We start from the raw sequence: 19,024 nt of genomic DNA, 5'->3' as shown, positions 1-19,024 counted from the left end.
AGTCACTTACTGTACTTCACTCTTTTCTTGTAAGATTTTTCAGTCAGAAAATAACAAATATTATTATAACTTGCAACCCTGTCTCAGATTCTATATCTGCTTTGCAAATTTTTAAAGGAAAATTTATCTCCAACCTTTCAAAGTTTTGCATGTGTATGCTTATCCATATTTACATATTTGGATGATAGTTTAGCCATAAATATATTTAGTCATAAATTCAACCAGCCAGGTGAAGTGATAGTATTCTTGTTCATATATTCAACAGTACAGAGAACATACATAATTGGCCTAAAAGTGACAAAGGGATTATCACTTAAAAGAAAAAAAAAGGCAGCTGTAATTTAGAAAACAATAAGCAAGATGATAGGGAAAGGTAAAGACAACGAGCATATTAAATATCCCCCCCTAATGCTCTTCCTCTGAAAAATTACTCTTTCTTTTTTCTGACTGTACGGGCAGAAGATTTGGAGTCTTGGAATAAAAGTATTTTGTTTTCTGTAAAGTCAAATCTTATGTGAGCAAATGTTATCTTATGAAAAACCTGATAGTCATATTTTCTGATGATTTACAATATTTTTTAATTATTTCAGTGACCTTTTAAATAAAATCCAAACCACAAATTAGTAGAAGTAGTTCTATTTTTTTCTGTTATTTGAAAACTGCAACAAATTATTCACTGATACAGCACAAATAGATATATAACTGGTACCCATATAATTGGACTGACTTTATGCATGTGCAAATTAATCTGCAAGTTGGTTTCACAGTAAAAAATATCAAAGAAATTATTGTGATTTTTCTCCCACTTTTTCAGATTTGATGTTAGGACATTCGAGCAGAAGTGGACACTTCGAACCTTCCAAATCATGTTAGTCAAAATGTTTTCTGCTTTGATGAAGAATCTCATTCTAGCATGTGTTTCGTTTATAATCCATTTTTAATTGCATAGGTAGCTATAGAAAACAGTGCATATTCTATTAAAAAAGCAAACATTGTAACACACATCGGTGGATAGGACCATCTGGAAAATCAAATGTTTTTGTTCTGATGCGTAAGACATAATCTGAATTACTAAAGTCCTCTGTGGCTATATCCCTGTTTTATAGGTTCTGGTCCTTTCTTGTAATATCAGATTCAATTTCTTTTCTGTCAGCAAGGATCTCAAAAATTCTGAGCCAGAGCCTCTTAATGGGAAAAATTTTACAAGTTGTACCCGTAAGGTCTCATGGAGTCTTTAGCTCTGTTTATAGTAGAAAATTTTGTGTCCCCAAAAGGGTGGGTTTGTAGAACCAAAACATTTCCACTGAGGATCTGATGTCTATACTATGTGCACATCATAGGAGTTTACTTTTGAGTGATTTTAGTCTGCTGAGTTGGACTGAGCACCCTTCAGCAGTTGAGATGCATTTAGTACCCTCCTGGAGTGAACCTTCTGGTTTAATTTTGTCTAAAAGGATGTGGTTTGTGATCTGAAACATCTGAAGTTCTCATGAAATAGAATTGGTTTTCTCTTGTGGATTCATCTCTCAGGGTTCATTTTAGCGTTTAGCAGTTGAGAATCTCAAAAGAAGTTCACATGCATACACATAATTTCTCTGTTTCTTCTACTCGTTCTCTGAGAACTTGCTTTAAATATTTTTTTAATATCATCTAACAGTTCTCAAAATGCATATTTGGAAGGGACATGTAAAAACTACGTCCCAAAATTTTTTTAAACATATAGACAGATTCTACATGTTAAACAGTCACGTAATACAGCATTCAACAAATAATCCTCTGTCCATTAGAAAATATATCCTTGTTCATATGCATTCATTCAAATGATATCCCAAATTGTAGTAAATAGTACAGAACCATAGCAAATAATAGACAAGCATTTTATTCTATGGTAATAGGTATAATTATATACAAATTTTTTACCAAATTTAAAAAGAGTTGGTTGGACCAAAGTGTGAAAAATAGGTACTAAAATAAAAGTCAAAGTAAACCCCCAACCTAAGCAAGCTAAAAAGTGGCTTATTTACTTACAAGGAAACAATTGTGGGCCTTTCATCAGCAATTTAAAAAAAAACTATCATGGCTAACATTTACAGTGAGATCCATGCCTCTGTCCTCTCCCCAATCCCCTTCCCTCTTGTGCTCTCCTTCATTTCTCTTTTCCTCTTCTTCTCAGTATATATGTACTGTCTAACAGCTAATTAGTGCAGTATTTGAGAACCTTCTGAAACTTTAGAAAACCTAGTGTTTATTTCAGGAAGGAAAAATACAGGAAAGAATGTTTCAGAAGAATTAACATAAGAAACTACATCTACTAGATAAGTTGGTCTAAAATTGATTACAGCTAACTCTCCTAATGTTGGTAAATACTGAAATAATAAACTTTTTATGGAAGGAATAATCTGAGATACGGAGTGTACCTTGTGAACACAACACATGTTATGTAAATCATACACCAATTTGGTTAATTGCTTCTACTATATCAAGCATAAACTGGTTTATTTCAAGGTTTACCCTGACATGTGATACTAAAACATGTGCAGGTAAAACATTGTAGTAAAAATACGTGAATTTAATATGTTGAGATTTTATTAATTATTTCTACTACAGAGAGAAAGTGATGATGGAACGGTCAAGCTGTTAATTCTACCCTTGTTCGGGTTTGGGTTTTCTTCTCTTCTCCTATCACCTCTGACCCCAGACGGCTGCAATTCAAACTACCCATATATCTCAGTATATATGATAGCCAAAGAATCAACTCCCACCACTGCCTTATAGAATGTTCACATAGTAAATTTCCTGGAAAGTTGGGAGCATGAATCACAAAAAAAAAAAAAAAAAGGATTAAAGGCAGCATCGGAAGGACAGATTTTATACATATGCCTTCAATATTTGTTGCCGTGGTTCTTTAAACTGTTACTGGGGAGCCAGAGTTATCTTGGAAATGTGACATCGTCATATTTTGATATTCAGTCCTATGATGTAGAAAATCAAATTGAGTTTAGGTCATAAGTTCCTAATGTCCTGAGTAATTAACACATACAGATCTCCAATACCATTTTCATATTATTTCTACAAAACAGAAAATGTCGACTCTACTAGTCTAATGAGCCCCTCATGACAATACTTCATCCCAATTCCAACTATGTTGGGGCCCAAAATAACATAATGCATATGACTCCAAGCAGAAGGAAATAAATAATTTCACTTACAGTCTGTGAATAGGGCTGAAAAGTGACGATATTCCACAGCCCCAGAGGCTTTTAGTTTCAGCAGGGAAAGAGCTACAAAATTGTTTCCAACTACCACTTTAACCAGAATAATTCTGTCTCTAATGTTCCCCAGGGGAACTAACCCAAATCCTTTTCTCTTTATTTTAGTTCTCCGAAAACCAATGCAGACACAGATACCACAAAACCAATCAGATGTTAACCTTAATTCCTGTGAAACTCTGTGAAATTACTTGGATAAGGAAGCTCATCTATTAGGCCTTACTTTTTGGACTCTGTTTTGTGCATTAATATCTATTGTTCTAACTATTTTCTCCATCACAGAAGTCAACTGTTAGTTCTTTTTTTATAATTTATATTTGTCATTAATGAGACCAGCTGTTTTACTGAGCAGCTTTATTATGATTTTATCCAATCTCCAAACCCTTAATAATCAGGAAAGAGTTTACATTAAGGGAAAAATAGTTTATAAATCTGAGGGAGAAATAACGTGCAGCAGCATAAGCATGCTGAAAGTACAGACGCCTTAGACTGAAGCACTTGGACTTTAGCCTTTATTTTTGTCACACTTCTCTGTCAAAATTTATGCACTAGAGCCATTTATGAGGGGGCATGATATTCCCAAGAATCTGACTTGAACTTCTCTAGAAATACATTGATAGGACAAGAAAGACAATGATATATATGGGTCAAAATCCATACAAAAAATAGTGCTTTCTGTTATTCTATGACCATTTTGCTGAAGTAAATATTAAGTATGCTTACCTTGAAAGTCAGTGATGCCATTCAGAGTCATTGTTCATTGTGATTCATATCTGTGAAGGTACACAGGATACAGGTGAAACAGATCCTCTGTTAGATCATTTTATATAATGGGGGAAAAAGCACGTGACTTCCTAGGTTCACAGTTTTTTAGTCTGCTTTGAAATAGAAGCAGAAACTTTTTGGGATAGTTGTTCTAAGTCTAATATACTTTTTTCCTAAAGGACAGTCGAGTAGAAAGGACAATTTGCATCTGCAATGCATTGCATGGGTGATAGTAATACAGAGGAAAGACTTGAAGCTCTTTCTCAAGAATCAGGATTGTGAGAGCTTAGCAAGTGTTCTTCTCTTTTTGTGAAAAAATTGCTCTCTTAGGGCTAATTGTTTATTTTTATCAGATCTCTGTTTCAGCTCACTTCAGCGTACTGCAGTTGTTTAGCTTCACCTACGTAGCTGTCCTTGATGGCACTATGTTTTTCTTTGTTTCTTTTCTTTGAAATGGCACTTCGGGTGCCATTTGAAATGTAGAAAGGAAGATCTGAAAATGTATTTCAAGATATGAATAGCATTTCTTTAATAAATTCCAGCATTTTGGATTATGGCGTTATTTGTTTTCTGGGGGTAAACTATCAGTGACATGTTTTGCTTGTAGTGTACCAAGTTTTCATGTATTTGTTTGGGACGTCATTCAAAGATACAATCTGGAGAACAGCTTAAGGGTGTAGTTTTCACTTAGATGAACTGGATATCTCAAGCAAATGTTTCAATGTCCTGACTGCTCATCCCATCCTTTCTGATGTTTTCACCATGTTTACTGGCTTTCCTGACCTGTGAGATACAACAGTTTGTAGAAGAAGTTTGTAGTTTATCATCTCTTCTGTTGCCCCTGTTGGATGAATTAATAGAAAGGAAACTGAGGCTAAGGCTGAGGCAAGAGCCTGTCAGAACTGAGTGATGGAGAGATGATAGCTATGGAATTTATGATAAAAATTGGTAAGTCAAGGTTAACATAGATGTTACAAATGCCATTTAAATGCATTAACTATATTATCATATAGTTATTTAGAATGAGTTCCTTTACATGGCTCATGGAATTGTATGCATATTGTCAATTACTTACATGCACTATCTTGGTAGCAGTAGCTGTGCAGTCTAGTGAAAATGTCATTCATTTATGGTAAATTTTCTTGTGCATAAGAACATATTGAATGAGTGTTTCACTGTGTTTAAACAACTCAGGGAACACCAAGGTCAGTGAAGAAAGAGGGGGAGAAGGAGCTCCACATGCTGTAGCAGAGATTCCCCTACATCTCATGATGAAGATGATGGTGAGGCAGGCTGTCCCTCTGCAGCTCATGGAAGCTACTAGTGGAGCAGGGGAAGTGTGAGGAGGAAGAAGTGGCAGGGACAATATGCAAGGAACTGACTTCAACCCCTGTCCCTGGTTCCCTTGCACTGCCTGGGACAAGGAGGTAGAGAGTTCAGGAGTAAAGTTGAGTCCAGGAAGAAGGGAGGAGTGGAAGGAAGATGTTTTAGGATTTGGTTGTATTTCTCATTATTGTATTCTCATATGATTAGTAATAAATTTAATTAATTTCCCCAAGCTTTCCAGTAAATAGCAATTGCTGAGTGATTCCCTGTCCTTATCTCAACCTGTGATTCTTTCATTATATATTCTCTCCCCTTTCCTGCTGAGGAGAAGGAACAATAAAGTGGTTTTGTTGGGCACCTGGTATCCAGCCAGGTTCAATGCACCACAGCAGCCTTTGTTTTGGATATAGAGCAGTATGAGAGAATCAGCTGTCTATATTAGTTATTGGTGCCCAACTTATCTTTTCTTCCATTATACCAGTTAGAGGAACAAGTGAATTGAATACCTTTGGGTCAGGATCAGAGAGGTTATTTCCAAGGTGGATCTTTCATCAGGCATCTGCTATTGATCTCTGAACCAAGACAAAAGGCCAATAAAGCAATTTTTGCATCAATTAAGCAAGCCTCAGATGTACACAACCTGGTTCTTAAGAGTGAATTCAACTACCCAGACATCTGTTAGAAGAACTATACAGCAGCTTAGGTGCCATCCATCATGTTCCTGGAATGCATAGAGGACTGCTTCCATGTACAACTGTTATATATTCCAACCAGGAATGAGGCACTTCTGGACTTGCTACTCACAAAGTAAGAAAACCTGCTTTGTAATATCTCGGTTAGTGATAGCCGTGGCTGCAGAGATCTCAATATTGTGGAGTTTGGGATCCTACTGAACATACTGAAGGTTAGTATGAAGACAAAGTTTTCAGATTTTAGGAGAGCAAACTTCAGCTTGCTCAGAGCTTGGGAGAGATCTGTGAGAAGCTTCCATGGAGGATAAAGGACCTAGCAAGCGCTGGGAATTTTTCAAGAACAATCCCCTGGAATAAAAATACCCAATTCATCCCCTTTAAAAGCATGGGAAGCAGGCAGAACAAGAAACTCTCTTGACTTAACTGCAAGATTCTGAGTCCTTTTAAAAGTAAAAAGAAATATACCAGAGATAGAAAAATGGATTGAGGACTAAAACACAAACATTGAGAACTACAAGAGTATTGCCAGAGATCAATTTAAAAAAAGTAGATCTCAAATTAAAATTGGCCAGAGATGTAAAAAATACTACAAAAAAGGCTTCTTCAGATCTATAAACAACAAGTAGAAACATTAGCTCACTGTTAAATAAGAGAGGTGAATTTGTCAAAAACAGTCCTGAAAAGGCAAACTTTCTTCACTTTTGCTTTTACCAGAACTCTTCAGCCCACTGCCGTGGGAACAAAAATCCAAGTTGATGCAAGCACAGACCCACCATCAACGAAGGAAAAGTTGGTATTTTAATTATTACAGCAGATTGACCCCTACAAATCAATGGATCTTGACAATATGCCCCCAAAGGTGTTGAGAGCTGGCTAATGGTGTTGCAAGGCCACTTTCCTTAATCCTTGAGAAGTTACTGAGATGTCCCAGAAGACTGGAAGAAGGATATGTCGTCTCCATCTATAAGAAAGAGGGTCCATAGAAGACCCAAAAAGAAGATTAAATGGCTGAGAAGACTGCCATACAATGAAAGGCTGAGAGGATTGGGTTTGTTCAGCCTTCAGAAAAGAAGTCTTGGGGGAGACTTTATCTCCATGTTCCAGTATCTAACGAGTGGCTACACAGAAGAGAGAGAATCCCTTTTTACAAGGAGTCACAGGGAAAAGACCTGGTGTATTAGGCACAAGTTACTGCTGAGGGGGTTCTGATTGGATTCAAAAGGAAAATTTTTCACAATAAGAACAATCAGCCATTGGAATAAACTCCCCAGGGAAGTGATGAATTCCTCAACCTTGGACGCTTTAAAGATTTGACTGGAGAGGGTGCTGGTCCATCTTATTGAGAATATGCTTTTTCCAAGAAATTTTGGACCAGATGATCCTTGAGGTTCTATCCAACCTGGTATTTTATGATTCTATGGTTGATACTGTTCAAAATCAACCATCAGATGATAAATGAAGGTTGTGTAGGTGTCTGCACCTATGCTGCTGATCTGAGTTAATTTTACAGAATTATTCTGTGCAAGGCTTGTGAAGGACAGAGACACGGAGAGTGGCATATGTCCTCAGCAATTACAATGTAGTCAGATGCTTCTGAGTAGTTCTTAGTGTACTCTTAATTTTTTATTATTTTCTCTTTCCTATGTTCTTTTTTTGTTTGCTTGTTTGTCTGTTTTTTCCTCCTGCTCACACTGAATACCAGATTAAAATTATAACTCTATAACACACTATAAGAACTAGTAGTAGGGACTGAGTTAACAAGTTATTTGACATTTTCATTTGTAATCTTTCTTTCAGTATGACTTCTAGTAATAAAAGTCATTCTTCTGCTTTACATTTTCAAATTAATTCCTAGAAATAAACATGCCTGGGAATTTTCAGACTTTTTTTTTCATAACTGGAAGTAGTCTGAATACGATCAGCACTTTTCATCTTGCAAACATTCATGCCAAAAGATTTCTACATTCTGTAAGCCCAAAGCTTTTTTCTGGGTTTCATATTACCCTTATTTTATTCTTGTAACATTTATGTTCTGGTTTTAAATGTATTTTTTTTTCCTTCAGTGGCCATTTTCTTCCTAGATATTGCCATTTTTTTCCCTACATTCAGTAAGACTCTGTAACAATGTAAACATTTTCTGGATGAAATATGCTAATCCTTTTTCTCCAGGTCAAGTGTAGTTTCTCCGTTGAATAGAAAAGAGAGCTATGTTGTATTAATTTAACCTGAACACACTTTAAATAGAAGTTCAGGGAGATGGTTTTAATCTACTGATTTTATTTAAGAATGGGACATAGACTATGGAGGCAATGAAAACACATTACTTACACTCATGAAATATCAGACTGATGCAGCAGTTTAGCACAAACATGACAAGGCACGTTATTTTCAGAGATATACACGTATATTTTATTACGATACCAGTAAAGACTAGAAAGTGCATCATCTATCATGAACTCATCGTATCTTTTACTCTTGTTCTAGTCCTAATTTGGCTAAACAATGAAGAATACTAAACAATCACATATAATGAAAAGTCAGTAGGATTATAGATTTTCAATCACATATGCACTTTCGAAAATCCATCCCACCCACTAACATAAGAAAGGGAAAGAAAATCACAGTTTTAAAGTGGGGATCATTAGGCTATACAAAGCCAGGATAATTAGGCTATACATTGTCTCTAATTGTTCATTCTTGAACTATAAAGAAGTGAAAAAGAAGTGAAAAAGCTGCATTTAACTAGCAGATGGATCATACCATGTCACTGCTCCACAATTGAAGGTCAAACAATGTCAAATGACAATTAAACCACAATTCAGAGTGATTAAGTATTAAAAGAAGCAAAGATAGATTCTACTCAAAGGTTAGAAGCAGGGACAATACAAAGCCAATATCATTTTTTTTACCTGCTTGTTGAATCATAGGGACTACTTTTCATTTTAGATTCTCTCTAAGTGAATGTTCCTGGCATGATGTTTTATGGATGGTTTGCTAAGTTTTAATTCAAATTTAAAATGCTAAAATTTAATATGAATCCCTCATTCCAACTGTTGAGTGCTCCAAGCTTCAAGGGGCTGTTATCGATTGCAGGCAGCTGATGACCTATTTACTAATGCAATTCATCTCAACGCATGGTGAGTAAAAGTAAGAAGCAATATCTAATCATACTGATATTTGATAATCTATGATCAATGAATTGGAGAATATTACTAGATAATGATACATTGCTGAAAATTGCATACATGATTGAATTCATGAACATATAATTCTGAAAATATTAAGATTATTTAAATAATTACAGACCTAATGCCCAGTTACTTAGGAAGCAGTAGGGCAGTAGAGCTAATCCATCAAAGTAATGTAAAAATAGTCCATCTGTTCTGAGCTTGTCCCAGTTTGCAGAATAATGTTTTATTGCATTGGCTTATTGTTTTATAAAAATTTATTTTAGGCCATCACGGGGGGTTATGCACTATACAATCAGATTATTATTATGTTCTGCATATAGATTTGTTGGCAATCCTGCCATTATATTTCACATCAGGTTGGGTGACTACTTTTTCACTTCCTCGTTACCAGTGACTAACTAATAACTCACAAAAGACATTATCTCTTTTTTTAAGGGGGAAAAGAAGCTTACTAATATTAAAAGAAGGATTAAAGAACAGTAGCAAAATAAATGAAATTATGAAAAAGTTGAAAAACACTAGCATCCTACATTTGAATCCTATCTGACATTTTTGCTTGTTTGACAGTCCCAGTGTTATGAGTAAGCTAACAATACAAGAATTGTACATTTTTAATATTGCCACACTCGTCAAATGATCCCAGCGCTAATATTCTATATCAATATAATTTGGATTATGATTTCCATCTACACACAGTAATATTTCATTGTTGGTTTCCAAAACTTCTATGTGAGTGTGCCCTGTGGAGTGGAAGTAAGGTTTTTAATTCATTTTTTTCCCACGTTCCAATGAAAAAAAAAATAATTACTTTTAACACTATGTTATGAACAAAAATGTATTTTTCATTTGTCCCCTTCCTATAATGTGAAACTAAAGTGTCTGTCCATTATATGGATAATAATTCATGACAAAAATCTTAGAACAAAGGGTATATATAAGTCAGCTGAAAATCTGTCCTTGTCTTCAGATGCAGCAAATAACATTTAAAAAGTGAAGAGTTACTGAATACTAATCTAAGGAATGAAAAGAAACAGAAGAACAAGTACTAATTCAAAGAACATATAAAAATCCAAAGGCTTTTTCCTTGAAGAGCAGTAAACATGATGTTTCCTGCCATAAAGTTACAATGCTATTATTATTATAACCTTATTAGATAATAATTAAGGATAATCAGAAGTATCTGTACAAGTAAGAATTAATATTGGGCTGAATGGAGATGGTCGTTCTTGTGACCAAGCTATAAGTTGATAGATTTCTAATAAAAAATAGAAGTGATGTTGATTGCTGAAAGAGTTTGAATGAAGGATGGATAAGATAGAAAAAACAAAGTGAGAATAAGTCCAGACAGCTGCCTAAACTATAATACAATACAAACTGAATTAAAAAATCACTCTAACTGTGTCTAAACTAATCTAATACTGAATGATATTTTCTCTTCTTGTCTGTATGTCCAGCCATATTTTCTGTTTGGCTTTACTTAACATTACTCATCTGGCCATATTAGGACTTCGTTTTCAAAAACAACCATTTTTCCTCTCTTTCAGTCAGTCAAGCACCTGGCTAAATTACGCTTAAGTTAATGGATATTCCACAGCTCAGCTTACTCATGTCTCCTAATGAATTAGGGCATGATTCACCTCATCTAACTTTAGACACCTACAGAATATTTATTCATCTCTCCTATTTTTAGGCAGGTACTTTGCAATAAGATAAAACCCTTCTTTGACATGTTCTTTTCAGCAGTTAAACTACAAAAGTTTAATCCCAGTTAAACTAAGAAGGTACATAACTTACAATTTACCCAGACATAGATATCCACATTATAGACATATCTGACCATGTGAATCTCATTCAGATGTGTGATTCTGGTTTAGTTCATGGAATCATAAAGTCTGTCAAATTACAAGCCAGTATTTGACCCAAGAGACTTATTGTACAGAATCTAAAAACCCAAAATCTGCATATTTGGGAAAAGGAACTTCAACTCAGCTAGAGTCAGTTAGAGTTATTAAGAACTGGGTCAGGATAAGAAAAAAAAAAAGGACTCCACGTTATAGAGATGATATGAGAAATGGATGAGACTGTATCTGGGATTAAAGCTAAAGAAACCCACATGTAGAGTGATTGCTATGAAGCTATGGATATTTTCTGTGACACCAGACGGAATGCATCTTACAACTTAATGAACTTCAGCAAACCAGGGGTGGAAGGTAGCATCAGAGCAGCCATAGGAAGTGGCCACTTTTCACTTGACCCAGACTGATGATAGGATTATTTCTCCTAATTAGGTTTGATCACATTTCCCAGGACTTTGGAAATCGTAATTGTCACAACCACTGAAGATGACTCATTTTCACTAGGCAGGCTATTCTTCAATGAGGAAATGTCACAGTTTCCACTCTAGTTAAGCAAAACTTTCCTCTTCTCATTTTCACACATTCTTATTCTAATTTTAAATTACTTGGAGAAGAGATTCTTCAGATTTCTTCATAGTGTTTTTCCCCTCAAACTCTGACTTATTTTTATTAAATGATTTGCTGTTTAAATATAGTCATTTAGCTTAGACTAGGAACTCAATAATCCAGATATTTTTTTCAGTGACTGAAAGAACTTAGGAATGTCTAAGGAAGGAACAGTAGAAAGGAAGGATTAAGGCTGAGATAAAGAATGAATCAAAATTACCTACTTATAACATGACATCTCAGAATATGTGAAGAAGCTTCATAATATACTAATACAAAACCAGACCCAAATTAGAGTTCAATGAGGGAAAATCGTACCCCCAAAATGTTTGTATTGTAAATGATTTGTCAGAAAAATATTGTAAAGTATACAAGAAAAAGTAAGATTTTAATTTCAAAGTTCAACTAATTATAAAAAGGCAAAAGCAGTCTACAACCTTAAAAGCCATATTAGTGTCACCGGACTTGACACAGCTCCAGACAGCAACATCAGTCTCCAAAAATCAGTTGACAATTCAACTTAGAAAACTCAAAATTTTATAGGATTAAGTGAATGCTGCTGATTTGGAACTGTTACTAAAATGACTGTTACAGTCAAGACTGTGATAAAACATAGAAAAGTAATTGTACGTATCTGTGTATTATAGGAGTCTTTTTTTAACAAAGATTAATTATTATAAAATATCTTATATAACATCCATTTGAAAAAAAATATGCATTTCCTCTCTCCTATTCTTCTTTCTGTCTCCCTTGGTTTCATATTTTCTATTCACCAGCCTTTCTTTATCAGCCAGAAAATTTTAGTTTAAGCAATACTGGACAGGCTACCTAAGGGAGATTTTTTTTCAGAGTACTGACAGGGGACAAACTCATGAAACACAGGAGATAAATTAGGTTTTTGAGAGGTGACAGACATGATTCTGAAAGAGAGGAAGAATGAACTGGAAATTTGGTTGGTAGAGGAACAATATCAGGGCTGAAAAGAAGACTGGGGTTTGAGGAGCTGTGAGGAAAAAGGAAGCTATGGGAGCCATTGAGGGATCTGGGAATGTCAGTGGCAATTTCAAAGACTGGAAGGGTGAGGGGTAGTTGTGAGACAGTGGCTGGGAGAAATATGGAAAAATTGGGAGAAGAATGCTGGAAACTGATTGTGGTGGATAAAGCTAAGCTTTTCTCTGTCTGCTACAAAAGGTGTTAGTGTTTTGATTTTATTTTTTAGGTTTTTTTTGATGATCAGTATTTTTAGAATAGTTAATTAAGATATGTGGGCCATGATCGAGCAACTTGCTTAAGGGTACGAATTAGCTAAGGCTCTTAAGCATATGAAGAACCCCAGGCATGTGGGAATACTTAGAGGCTTATGGTTTTACACACTCAAGTTCAGTGATAGATCATACTTTAAGTGCTGTCAACAAAACTATTTATGTATATTTTTATCCTAGAAAGAAAACTACATTTCTTGCTAGAGCTCCAGGCCAATTTAATTATGTCTGTTAGGAAGTATGGTTTAGTCTGACTGTCAGAACTAGATAAACATCTCTAGTGTGTTGCAGTACAAGACGTGCAAGGCACTTCCATTGCCTCAGAATAAAGGACATTGTTCTTGTGTTTTCTGGGAGTGTTAACAACCAGAGACCATATCTCACTGCATTGGCTTTGTCCTATAGAATGTGGAATGCTTCCCTACATATTTTCAAGTCCTGTTATTTAGGGGAGAGAATGCTCCACATTATACAGTATCTGTTCAGCATTGTAAAACAGGCCTGTATAATCATGTTATTTTTATCACTATGACGTTTTAACAGCTTCTAAAACCTTCATTATTTTACCAGACATCTATATACAACCAGTCATCTGGTTCAGTGTTTACTTGATATTAAATCAGCAACTGAAAAAGCATGTTGGTGTCTCTGCTTCCAAAAATGTTTCTTGAACGTAGCATGGAGGCAGCTGCTTGGCTCAGCAAAGGTAGGAAGAATTAAAACCAGGATTGGAACCCCTATCCATGTGTTCCATAAACATACAAATATGTCATGAATGAAGATGGGAGAAAGAACATTCAGATCTTGAAGAAAAGATAAATAGGTCACAGTTTAAATATACTCATCTGACTGAGGGAATAACTCTGAAAGTTTCAGCTAGCGATAAAAGGATGCACAGATGCAGGAGACAACTGTCTCACAGAAATGAGTTGCTGTCTTAAATAAAAAGCCCATAAATAAAATATTTGCATATCTTCACTGGAAAAATGTTAGATTTGAATTAAAAATTACTAAGACAGAAAATAATTAATGTCCTACATGCTAACAAGGATTCTGAAATGTTTTTTTGTGTGTTTGGGTTTTGAGTTTTTTTGGGATGTTTTGTTTGTCTGGTATTTTGTTTTGTTTTGTTTCATTTTTTTTCCCAAAAAAAGTTAGTCTTGGTTCAATATATAAAAAATGACAAAGCCCCCAAATCTATGTCTCTAAATCCTGGAGAAAACTGTTCTATAGCTCTAGCTTTATTTAAACTCTTTTCAGAACTAAGCAATATTTATGATGATGACATTTCAAAAAAAAATTAAAGAGACACATTGGTAACATGTAAACCAATAATTTTAATTTTGTTATGATGAAATTCTTGAGGACTATTTTAAGTTTTCAGCCAGGGAAATACTTTGAATAAAACTGGTTTGATTAGGCTCTTAATTTCCAGTTCTAAAGAAAAAAGGTAGTCTTACAATCTTATTTGAAATCTGTGAATTTACCATTGGATTTCCAACAGTGACATTTTCTTGGGAAATGGAAGGGAAAGGGGAGGGCATTAGGTTAAATTTCTTTCTTACTTCTTAAAAATCAAGAAGTATTTTATATTTTATTTAGAGGACTTTGGGTGAAACCTGAATGGAAGTTTTCCTCTTATGCAAGAAATCATGCATTTCCCTTGCATAATTAAAACAATCTTCTGCAATATATCAGAAGTCAAAGCAGTGATGTTGAATTTGAACCTGTTTATTCAACTTTTCTCTCTCATATCCTGAAGGATAAAAAGACTGTTAATTCTTCAAAAAGCAGAGTGAAATAATCCAAACATACTGAACTGTAAGCTACCAAACCTACATTGCTTCATGATTTATCTCGTATTACTGGCAATTCACTACTGGAATTTAAAAATGAGAACAGTCCAAAGGGATTATATATACACTTCAAGAATAAGTACATATTTGCATTTACAAGGAGAGGGAGTAAGATAACTGTGAAGATTTATACTCATACTTCATTCACAGCACTGTAAATTAAGACTGTAAAGTCAACGATACTGTTCAATTTCTGTAAAGTTAAAGCATGTTCATAAGTCTTTCCAGTATTATGAAAACTTTTACATTTATGTGCAAGGTTCTGAAAACAAACTTGCTTGTGATTTTGATCATCTCATTTATGTGAATCTTCAGACATCAGAAAATTCTGGCACCATGTAGGTTGAAATGGTCCTGCAGAGGTCATGCACTTCAACTACCAGCTCAAAGCAGGTCTGCCTGAAGCGTTTTGCTCAGAGCCTTCTCCTGAATAACTGCAAGGATGGAGGTTCCCTTGAAACTTGTCAGTGACAGACTATACTCACACCAAAAACATTTTTTCCATATATGCAACCTGTATTTCTAAGTTTCCATCTTGAGTCCATTGCCTCTCCTCCTATCAATGAGCACCAGTAACTTCTTTTCTCTCTTTTTCTTCCTAAGGCCGAAGAAGATAATTTAGCTTCTTATTTTTAATATGTTCCTAACCATCTTGGTAGCTCTCTGGACTTGCTGTTCATTGTCTTGGTAAGAGAAGTCAAAGTTAACAAGGCCATATTGGTGAATTACGGATTGGATAAGGGCGTGTTAAGATAGCTGTGAAATTGGCTAGACTGCCATGGTCAAAGGATGTCCTGCTGACACACAGTGACTCATGGTCACATAGAGATTCATCTCTATTTGTGTCTGGAACCTTATTATATCCGAGACAGAAACAGAGCCTCAGATAGGCATACTGGTCAGGAGTGAACATTAGTCATAAGTAAGTCGGAATCGTGGGCAAAATTTCATCTCTTAGAAGCACAGATGAAGATCCAGCTCAGAAACAGAGATGGATCCCTAAATACCCGTGACCAAGGGATGACATTAACTTTTTATAAGAAATAGAGATTAGAGTGAATCAGACATAAGTAACCAGTTTCAACATTTCAACAGAAGCCTGTTACAGAAGATGAAAATGGAGCCCAAAGAGGGGAACACAGCATCTAGTTTATCTGAAAGGCAGAGGGGGAAGAAAAATACTGTGCAGAACAGAGAAATGGATGATATGGAAAACCATTAATTTTATCTTGTAGTTATTACATATTTATGTTCTCATATAAATGACTTATACAGAATTGGATACAGATTCTGGATACAGAAAATAAATGAGAAGCTAAGTTGTCACCGTTGTGTTGTCTTGGCTCTATCCTTATCCGTATGAAATATGTCAAGGGAACAGATAGAAAACAAGATATTTGAGGTCCTCGGTGGAGTCTCAAAAATCTAACAGACACAGTGTGCTCCTGTCAATGATACAGATACACCCCTGTGAATGCATAGGTTTGCATACAGTGATGTATTTGTTCAAATGTTACAGCAACCCTGGACGCCATAGAACACACTCACTTTTTCATGACCTGTGTAACCAGATCCCTTATCTTGTTGAGCAATTGGCCTACATTTACACAGGCTTCCTTTTGTCACCTCTATGCTTATGGAAGAGGTGTTGTCTTTGACATCCCTGGCCAGATTCAGTTCCATTTGGACTTCAACATTTCTAACTTTGTCCCTGGATTGATCCCTTCTATCCTCAGGCAGAGTTTTCATACACTCCAGTTACTCTCTTGCATAAAGTGCAATTCTCCTTCCTTGTCTCCCCTTCCAGCCTTTCCTAAAGAGCCTGTATCCTTTTATTGCAACATGCTAGTGATGGGAGCCATCCCACATCACCTCCACCTACACAATCTCGACAAGATCGCAGCCCTGAAACTGCACACATTTCTTTAACTCATTTTTATTCCCCATGTTATGCGCATTAGTATACAGTTCAGAGAGGCAACCCAACAGGATGAGTTGCTGGGGTTTGGAGATTTCCCCACAATGGTGCCTTTTAGGCACTTCCCCATTGACATACAAATGCTGGAGGTCACCCTGTTTAAGTCCTTTTTAGTTGATTTTGTTATTTTTTTTTCTGTCATACACCCCAAGATTTTACTCATTGAGCTTGTCCATAGCTCCCCCACAGGGCTGCTGGTTTCTCTCTCCTTCCCTCATCATTCTTAATTTAAATAGTGGTGAAATGTTTTTACTCAGCTTCAGAAAGAAAGTTCTATACATAAGATAGGATGTAATTAAGGAGGCAGAATATTTGTAGTTAGAATATCTGATAGCTAGATATTTGAAGAGATGTAATATTAGGGATCTAATGTGAAAAAGTGATGGTGTACTTTCTGCAAACTTTCCTGTTACATATCATCACATAATAGTTGTTGTTACATATTTTAATTTAAATTAAATATTTCAGCCTTATATGTCAACATTTGCATTTTAATAACATGAATAAATCCATTCTCTGATGTTCTTTCAGAGATTATTTTCTGTAGGAATATTTCAGCTCTACAGGTTCTCTTTGAATGATAAAGGTGGAATGAAACCTAGCAAAACAGAATAATAACTAACCTGAATTTTTGTCTCAGTTAATTTCCGCACATTTTGGGATCCTACCAACAGACAGGCTCAGCTCCTATAATGTCAGTCACTGGGTTAGAATTTCATTGGTCTTAAAGTCACTCATGAAATATAAGTGTCTATACTCCTTTTAACCTACTACATTGTAGGGTCAGCTTAAAAATCTATAACAATTCCCAGCTCTATTTGGGTCCCTATTCAACTGCCACTTCCTAGTATTTCTAAAGCACCTTAGAAAGTCTGTTTAGTTCAGAGTATATATAGAACCTTACAGGACCCACCTGTATGCCTCTCCTCTTTTCAAATTCGGCAGAACAATACTTTACAGCAGTCAGCTGTGGTGTGCAGAGCTTAGAGCTGTTCCATTCCAGTGACCTCTGCAGGTTCTCAGGCTCCCTCTGATGAATTACTGAATTAATCACTAAAAGTTACCCCTACTAAATAAATCCAAAGTGTGTTCACCTGTACCTAAAGAAAATATCAGTCAGCAGCAAAAAAAAAGTTGAAAAGAGCAGTAAAGAGTCACACTTCATAGGCTAAAAAATTCTTGACAATCAAATAAATATGACTATCTTTAAATTATCTGTTTATAAAGTTTTCCCTTGTGTACACCGATTGAAGACTATTTGCCAGCTGGATTGCCTATAAATGTATGTTCTTGTATAACTTTGTACACAGTCACTGATCATGCCTTGCAACAGCAAACATCTTTGGTCTAAACTCTTCAAGTGAACTAAGTTGAACAGCATTTCATCCAAAACTGTGTCTCAAACTATGCATTTCAGCAAAAGCTCACCATTGATTCTCCCCTGCTCAAATGTAAATGTAATGGTAAACTGCATGGCGATCAAACAGGCACACAGCAGCAGAGCACTGATCATAACTACAAACTGGAGAGAGGCTGATTTAGACTAGATATAAAGAAGAATTTCTTCACTATGAGAGTAGTGAGACACTGGAACAGGTTGCCCAGGGAAGTTGTGGCTGCCCCATCCCTGGAAGTGTACAAAGCCAGGTTGGATGGGTTCTTGAGGAGCCTGATCTAGTGGGAGGTGTCCCTGCCCATGGCAGGGGTGTTGGAACTGGATGATCTTTAAGGTCCTTTCCAACTCAAACCATTCTATGTTTCTATGATCATCCAGTCCATAACAGTTCAACATTTTATTCAACACCAGTAAGGCCTGAGGAGATCCTGCAAGGGGTGAGTATTTGGATATCCACTGAGATGTTTCCCAAAAGTGCACATGTGATTCTGAAATAGTGCTGAAGGCCATTGTCAGGCTTACATAAACACTGAATCTGAGGACAACTCTAGTAGGAAAGACAAAGTCCCTGTAAATCTCTTTGGCCATGGGACATTGGCATTTTGTAACAAATGTGACAACAGTGTCTTCCTGAATCTTTCTTCATATGTGGTGGCAGAGTACAATTTGCATCCTGAGTCATTACAAAAACAGAAAAAAGAAGTTTCATGCCCTAATGCTCTGTCTTACCCACAGATCTGGACTCTGGACATGACCAGACATGCAAAGATAAACAATTGATTGTCTAAGCTGGAAAAAGAGGAGAAAATGTTAATGAACTGATTAGG

The sequence above is a fragment of the Cuculus canorus genome, chromosome 1 (assembly GCF_017976375.1).
Source record: "Cuculus canorus isolate bCucCan1 chromosome 1, bCucCan1.pri, whole genome shotgun sequence".
Lineage (NCBI taxonomy): Eukaryota > Metazoa > Chordata > Aves > Cuculiformes > Cuculidae > Cuculus > Cuculus canorus.
This window is presented reverse-complemented; position numbering follows the sequence as displayed.